Consider the following 10,000-nt stretch of genomic DNA (forward strand, 5'->3'; position numbering starts at 1 on the left):
CAGGTACACACACACAGCGATGCACACACATGTACATACAGGTACACACACACAGTGATCCACACATGTACATACAGGTACACACACACAGTGATCCACACATGTACATACAGGTACACACACACAGCGATCCGCACACATGTACATACAGGTACACACACACAGCGATCCACACACATGTACATACAGGTACACACACACAGTGATGCACACATGTACATACAGGTACACACACACAGCGATCCACACACATGTACATACAGGTACACACACACAGTGATGCACACATGTACATACAGGTACACACACACAGTGATGCACACATGTACATACAGGTACACACACACAGTGATCCACACATGTACATACAGGTACACACACACAGCGATCCACACATGTACATACAGGTACACACACACAGTGATCCACACATGTACATACAGGTACACACACACAGCGATGCACACACATGTACATACAGGTACACACACACAGCGATCCACACACATGTACATACAGGTACACACACACAGCGATCCACACATGTACATACAGGTACACACACACAGCGATCCACACACATGTACATACAGGTACACACACACAGCGATGCACACACATGTACATACAGGTACACACACACAGCGATGCACACATGTACATACAGGTACACACACACAGTGATCCACACATGTACATACAGGTACACACACACAGTGATCCACACATGTACATACAGGTACACACACACAGCGATCCACACATGTACATACAGGTACACACACACAGCGATGCACACACATGTACATACAGGTACACACACACAGCGATCCACACATGTACATACAGGTACACACACACAGCGATCCGCACACATGTACATACAGGTACACACACACAACGATCCACACATGTACATACAGGTACACACACACAGCGATCCACACATGTACATACAGGTACACACACACAGCAATGCACACACATGTACATACAGGTACACACACACAGTGATCCACACACATGTACATACAGGTACACACACACAGCGATCCACACACATGTACATACAGGTACACACACACAGTGATCCACACACATGTACATACAGGTACACACACACAGTGATCCACACATGTACATACAGGTACACACACACAGCGATCCACACACATGTACATACAGGTACACACACACAGTGATCCACACATGTACATACAGGTACACACACACAGTGATCCACACATGTACATACAGGTACACACACACAGCGATCCACACACATGTACATACAGGTACACACACACAGCGATCCACACACATGTACATACAGGTACACACACACAGCGATCCGCACACATGTACATACAGGTACACACACACAGCAATGCACACACATGTACATACAGGTACACACACACAGCGATCCACACACATGTACATACAGGTACACACACACAGCGATCCACACACATGTACATACAGGTACACACACACAGTGATCCACACATGTACATACAGGTACACACACACAGCGATCCACACACATGTACATACAGGTACACACACACAGCGATCCACACACATGTACATACAGGTACACACACACAGCGATGCACACACATGTACATACAGGTACACACACACAGCGATGCACACATGTACATACAGGTACACACACACAGCAATGCACACACATGTACATACAGGTACACACACACAGTGATCCACACATGTACATACAGGTACACACACACAGCAATGCACACACATGTACATACAGGTACACACACACAGCAATGCACACACATGTACATACAGGTACACACACACAGCGATCCACACACATGTACATACAGGTACACACACACAGTGATCCACACATGTACATACAGGTACACACACACAGTGATCCACACATGTACATACAGGTACACACACACAGCGATGCACACATGTACATACAGGTACACACACACAGCGATCCACACATGTACATACAGGTACACACACACAGCGATGCACACATGTACATACAGGTACACACACACAGCGATCCACACATGTACATACAGGTACACACACACAGTGATCCACACATGTACATACAGGTACACACACACAGTGATCCACACATGTACATACAGGTACACACACACAGCGATCCACACATGTACATACAGGTACACACACACAGTGATCCACACATGTACATACAGGTACACACACACAGCGATCCACACACATGTACATACAGGTACACACACACAGCGATCCACACACATGTACATACAGGTACACACACACAGCGATCCACACATGTACATACAGGTACACACACACAGCGATCCACACATGTACATACAGGTACACACACACAGCGATCCACACACATGTACATACAGGTACACACACACAGTGATCCACACATGTACATACAGGTACACACACACAGCGATCCACACATGTACATACAGGTACACACACACAGTGATCCACACATGTACATACAGGTACACACACACAGCGATGCACACATGTACATACAGGTACACACACACAGCGATCCACACATGTACATACAGGTACACACACACAGCGATGCACACACTGTACATACAGGTACACACACACAGCGATCCACACATGTACATACAGGTACACACACACAGCGATGCACACACATGTACATACAGGTACACACACACAGCGATGCACACATGTACATACAGGTACACACACACAGCGATCCGCACACATGTACATACAGGTACACACACACAGCGATGCACACATGTACATACAGGTACACACACACAACGATGCACACACATGTACATACAGGTACACACACACAGCGATGCACACATGTACATACAGGTACACACACACAGCGATCCACACATGTACATACAGGTACACACACACAGCGATCCACACATGTACATACAGGTACACACACACAGCGATGCACACACATGTACATACAGGTACACACACACAGCGATGCACACATGTACATACAGGTACACACACACAGTGATCCACACATGTACATACAGGTACACACACACAGCGATCCACACATGTACATACAGGTACACACACACAGCGATCCACACATGTACATACAGGTACACACACACAGCGATCCACACACGTACATACAGGTACACACACACAGCGATCCACACACATGTACATACAGGTACACACACACAGCGATCCACACATGTACATACAGGTACACACACACAGTGATCCACACACATGTACATACAGGTACACACACACAGCGATCCACACACATGTACATACAGGTACACACACACAGCGATGCACACATGTACATACAGGTACACACACACAGTGATCCACACATGTACATACAGGTACACACACACAGCGATCCACACATGTACATACATGTACACACACACAGCGATCCACACATGTACATACAGGTACACACACACAGCGATCCACACACATGTACATACAGGTACACACACACAGCGATCCACACACATGTACATACAGGTACACACACACAGCGATCCACACACATGTACATACAGGTACACACACACAGCGATCCACACACATGTACATACAGGTACACACACACAGCGATCCACACACATGTACATACAGGTACACACACACAGTGATCCACACATGTACATACAGGTACACACACACAGCGATCCACACATGTACATACAGGTACACACACACAGCGATCCACACACATGTACATACAGGTACACACACACAGCGATCCACACATGTACATACAGGTACACACACACAGTGATGCACACATGTACATACAGGTACACACACACAGCGATGCACACACATGTACATACAGGTACACACACACAGCGATCCACACATGTACATACAGGTACACACACACAGCAATGCACACACATGTACATACAGGTACACACACACAGTGATCCACACACATGTACATACAGGTACACACACACAGTGATCCACACATGTACATACAGGTACACACACACAGCGATGCACACACATATACATACAGGTACACACACACAGCGATCCGCACACATGTACATACAGGTACACACACACAGCGATGCACACACATGTACATACAGGTACACACACAGCGATGCACACACATGTACATACAGGTACACACACACAGCGATGCACACATGTACATACAGGTACACACACAGCGATGCACACACATGTACATACAGGTACACAAACACAGCGATGCACACATGTACATACAGGTACACACACACAGCGATGCACACACATGTACATACAGGTACACACACACAGCGATCCACACATGTACATACAGGTACACACACACAGCGATGCACACATGTACATACAGGTACACACACACAGCGATGCACACATGTACATACAGGTACACACACACAGTGATCCACACATGTACATACAGGTACACACACACAGCGATGCACACACATGTACATACAGGTACACACACACAGCGATGCACACACATGTACATACAGGTACACACACACAGCGATGCACACACATGTACATACAGGTACACACACACAGCGATGCACACACATGCACATACAGGTACACACACACAGCGATGCACACACATGTACATACAGGTACACACACACAGTGATCCACACATGTACATACAGGTACACACACACAGTGATCCACACATGTACATACAGGTACACACACACAGCGATGCACACATGCACATACAGGTACACACACACAGCGATGCACACATGTACATACAGGTACACACACACAGTGATCCACACATGCACATACAGGTACACACACACAGCGATGCACACACATGTACATACAGGTACACACACACAGTGATCCACACATGTACATACAGGTACACACACACAGTGATCCACACATGTACATACAGGTACACACACACAGTGATCCACACATGTACATACAGGTACACACACACAGTGATCCACACATGTACATACAGGTACACACACACAGTGATCCACACATGTACATACAGGTACACACACACAGTGATCCACACATGTACATACAGGTACACACACACAGCGATGCACACACATGTACATACAGGTACACACACACAGCGATGCACACACATGTACATACAGGTACACACACACAGCGATCCACACATGTACATACAGGTACACACACACAGCGATGCACACATGTACATACAGGTACACACACACAGCGATCCACACATGTACATACAGGTACACACACACAGCGATCCACACATGTACATACAGGTACACACACACAGCGATCCACACATGTACATACAGGTACACACACACAGCGATCCACACATGTACATACAGGTACACACACACAGTGATCCACACATGTACATACAGGTACACACACACAGCGATCCACACATGTACATACAGGTACACACACACAGCGATGCACACATGTACATACAGGTACACACACACAGCGATCCACACATGTACATACAGGTACACACACACAGCGATCCACACATGTACATACAGGTACACACACACAGCGATCCACACATGTACATACAGGTACACACACACAGCGATCCACACATGTACATACAGGTACACACACACAGCGATGCACACACATGTACATACAGGTACACACACACAGCGATCCACACATGTACATACAGGTACACACACACAGTGATCCACACATGTACATACAGGTACACACACACAGCGATCCACACATGTACATACAGGTACACACACACAGCGATCCACACATGTACATACAGGTACACACACACAGCGATCCACACATGTACATACAGGTACACACACACAGCGATCCACACATGTACATACAGGTACACACACACAGCAATGCACACACATGTACATACAGGTACACACACACAGCGATGCACACACATGTACATACAGGTACACACACACAGCAATGCACACACATGTACATACAGGTACACACACACAGTGATCCACACATGTACATACAGGTACACACACACAGCGATGCACACATGTACATACAGGTACACACACACAGCGATCCACACATGTACATACAGGTACACACACACAGCGATCCACACATGTACATACAGGTACACACACACAGCAATGCACACACATGTACATACAGGTACACACACACAGTGATCCACACATGTACATACAGGTACACACACACAGCGATCCACACATGTACATACAGGTACACACACACAGCGATCCACACACATGTACATACAGGTACACACACACAGTGATCCGCACATGTACATACAGGTACACACACACAGCGATCCACACACATGTACATACAGGTACACACACACAGCGATCCACACATGTACATACAGGTACACACACACAGTGATCCACACATGTACATACAGGTACACACACACAGTGATCCGCACATGTACATACAGGTACACACACACAGTGATCCGCACATGTACATACAGGTACACACACACAGTGATCCACACATGTACATACAGGTACACACACACAGCGATCCACACATGTACATACAGGTACACACACACAGTGATCCGCACATGTACATACAGGTACACACACACAGCGATCCACACATGTACATACATGTACACACACACAGTGATCCGCACACATGTACATACAGGTACACACACACAGTGATCCACACATGTACATACAGGTACACACACACAGCGATGCACACACATGTACATACAGGTACACACACACAGCAATGCACACACATGTACATACAGGTACACACACACAGCGATGCACACATGTACATACAGGTACACACACACACAACGATGCACACACATGTACATACAGGCACACACAAACCATCAACAATGCAGAAATGAACAAGGAAAAATAAAGAAACAATGAGATAAAAGATGACAGTGAACAACTGAAATAAAAATCTTAAAAAGCTGGTGAGAGACATCCAGAAAGACAGACAGATAGCAATGAGAGAGAGACAGACAGACAGACAGACAGAGAGAGAAAGAGAGAGACAGAGACAGAGTGACAGGCAGAGAGACAGACAGAGAAAGACAGACAGACAGACAGACAAAGACAGACAGACAGAGAGTGAAAGAGAGAGACAGAGACAGAGTGACAGGCAGAGAGACAGACAGAGAAAGACAGACAGACCGACCGAGAGAGAGAGAGAGAAACGGAAGATAAAGAGAGACCCAACCAACAGAAGATGATATAAAATGTGGAACGATACCGACGCTGCAACAGCCACACCAATGAGGAGAGGAGTCATCCAAGGAAAACTATGCCCCCCCCAACCCCCACTAGTGTTGAAGCATGTGAATGTACGACTGTCTAGATTCCCTTTGCAGAGTAACCCCTTTCCCCATACGCTTATCTCTCCCCCAAAACAACCTAACAAAATAACCAAAAACCCGCAGACAGGAAAATACACCCAGATAGACGGGAAAATACACTCAGATAAACGAACACAAGACCGACAGGCAGAGAGAGAAATGCTCCAAGATAAGAACATGGACACGGGAGATCGACAGGGCATCGACAGGGCGCTTCACTCCACATCCGTGCTGACAGTTCAAGGCGGCCTCTGTTGGAAGATTCTCTTGCTCCCTGCCTCAGCACCCAAGCAGATCTCTTACACATCAACAACAACCGTGCACCGTGGTGCATCATGCCAACACAACACTCACACACAGCCCCATTTTCAGTAACTACCCTCAACTGTTTGGACGTGTTGCATCATGTCAACACAACACTCACACACAGACCCATTTTCAGTAACTACCCTCAGCTGTTTGGACGTGCTGCATCATGTCAACACAACACTCACACACAGACCCATTTTCAGTAACAACCCTCAACTGTTTGGACGTGTTGCATTATGTCAACACAACACTCACACACAGACCCATTTTCAGTAACAACCCTCAACTGTTTGGACGTGGTGCATCATGTCAACACAACACTCACACACAGACCCATTTTCAGTAACTACCCTCAACTGTTTGGACGTGTTGCATCATGTCAACACAACACTCACACACAGACCCATTTTCAGTAACTACCCTCAACTGTTTGGACGTGTTGCATCATGTCAACACTCACACACAGACCCATTTTCAGTAACTACCCTCAACTGTTTGGACGTATTGCAGCATGTCAACACAACACTCACACACAGACCCATTTTCAGTAACAACCCTCAACTGTTTGGACGTGTTGCATCATGTCAACCCAACACTCACACACAGACCCATTTTCAGTAACTACCCTCAACCGTTTGGACGTCGGTGTTGCATTATGTCAACACAACACTCACACACAGACCCATTTTCAGTAACTACCCTCAACTGTTTGGACGTGTTGCATCATGTCAACACTCACACACAGACCCATTTTCAGTAACTACCCTCAACTGTTTGGACGTGTTGCATCATGTCAACACTCACACACAGACCCATTTTCAGTAACTACCCTCAACTGTTTGGACGTGTTGCATCATGTCAACCCAACACTCACACACAGACCCATTTTCAGTAACTACCCTCAACTGTTTGGACGTGTTGCATTATGTCAACACAACACTCACACACAGACCCATTTTCAGTAACTACCCTCAACCGTTTGGACGTCGGTGTTGCATTATGTCAACACAACACTCACACACAGACCCATTTTCAGTAACTACCCTCAACTGTTTGGACGTGTTGCATCATGTCAACACTCACACACAGACCCATTTTCAGTAACTACCCTCAACTGTTTGGACGTGTTTCATCATGTCAACACAACACTCACACACAGACCCATTTTCAGTAACTACCCTCAACTGTTTGGACGTGTTGCATCATGTCAACACTCACACACAGACCCATTTTCAGTAACTACCCTCAACTGTTTGGATGTGTTGCATCATGTCAACACTCACACACAGACCCATTTTCAGTAACTACCCTCAACTGTTTGGACGTGTTGCATCATGTCAACCCAACACTCACACACAGACCCATTTTCAGTAACTACCCTCAACTGTTTGGACGTGTTGCATCATGTCAACCCAACACTCACACACAGACCCATTTTCAGTAACTACCCTCAACCGTTTGGACGTCGGTGTTGCATTATGTCAACACAACACTCACACACAGACCCATTTTCAGTAACTACCCTCAACCGTTTGGACGTCGGTGTTGCATTATGTCAACACAACACTCACACACAGACCCATTTTCAGTAACTACCCTCAACTGTTTGGACGTGTTGCATCATGTCAACACAACACTCACACACAGACCCATTTTCAGTAACTACCCTCAACTGTTTGGACGTGTTGCATCATGTCAACACAACACTCACACACAGACCCATTTTCAGTAACTACCCTCAACTGTTTGGACGTGGTGCATCATGTCAACCCAACACTCACACACAGACCCATTTTCAGTAACAACCCTCAACTGTTTGGACGTCGGTGTTGCATCATGTCAACAACACTCACACACAGACCCATTTTCAGTAACTACCCTCAACTGTTTGGACGTGGTGCATCATGTCAACCCAACACTCACACACAGACCCATTTTCAGTAACTACCCTCAACTGTTTGGACGTGTTGCATCATGTCAACCCAACACTCACACACAGACCCATTTTCAGTAACTACCCTCAACTGTTTGGACGTGTTGCATCATGTCAACACTCACACACAGACCCATTTTCAGTAACAACCCTCAACTGTTTGGACGTGTTGCATTATGTCAACCCAACACTCACACACAGACCCATTTTCAGTAACAACCCTCAACTGTTTGGACGTGAAAGACGACGTGAGAAACTGTGATAAAAAGTATGAGACTGAGGAGGGAGGAGGTTCTTCATTTTGAATCAATCAAGTCTTTTGATGATCGGTTTTTTGGACATATTTACTTGCTCATCCATGTACTATCTTGCTT

At 46.1% G+C, this 10,000-nt stretch overlaps 1 protein-coding gene across 1 annotated transcript in view; it reads right to left on the bottom strand.

The window, feature by feature from the left end:
• LOC143283244 (ATP-dependent RNA helicase DHX33-like) overlaps positions 1-10,000 on the bottom strand; it is a 77,446-nt gene that overhangs the window by 15,467 nt on the left and 51,979 nt on the right. The gene's annotated exons all lie outside the window — the stretch shown is intronic.

The sequence above is a fragment of the Babylonia areolata genome, chromosome 6, assembly GCF_041734735.1.
Source record: "Babylonia areolata isolate BAREFJ2019XMU chromosome 6, ASM4173473v1, whole genome shotgun sequence".
Lineage (NCBI taxonomy): Eukaryota > Metazoa > Mollusca > Gastropoda > Neogastropoda > Buccinidae > Babylonia > Babylonia areolata.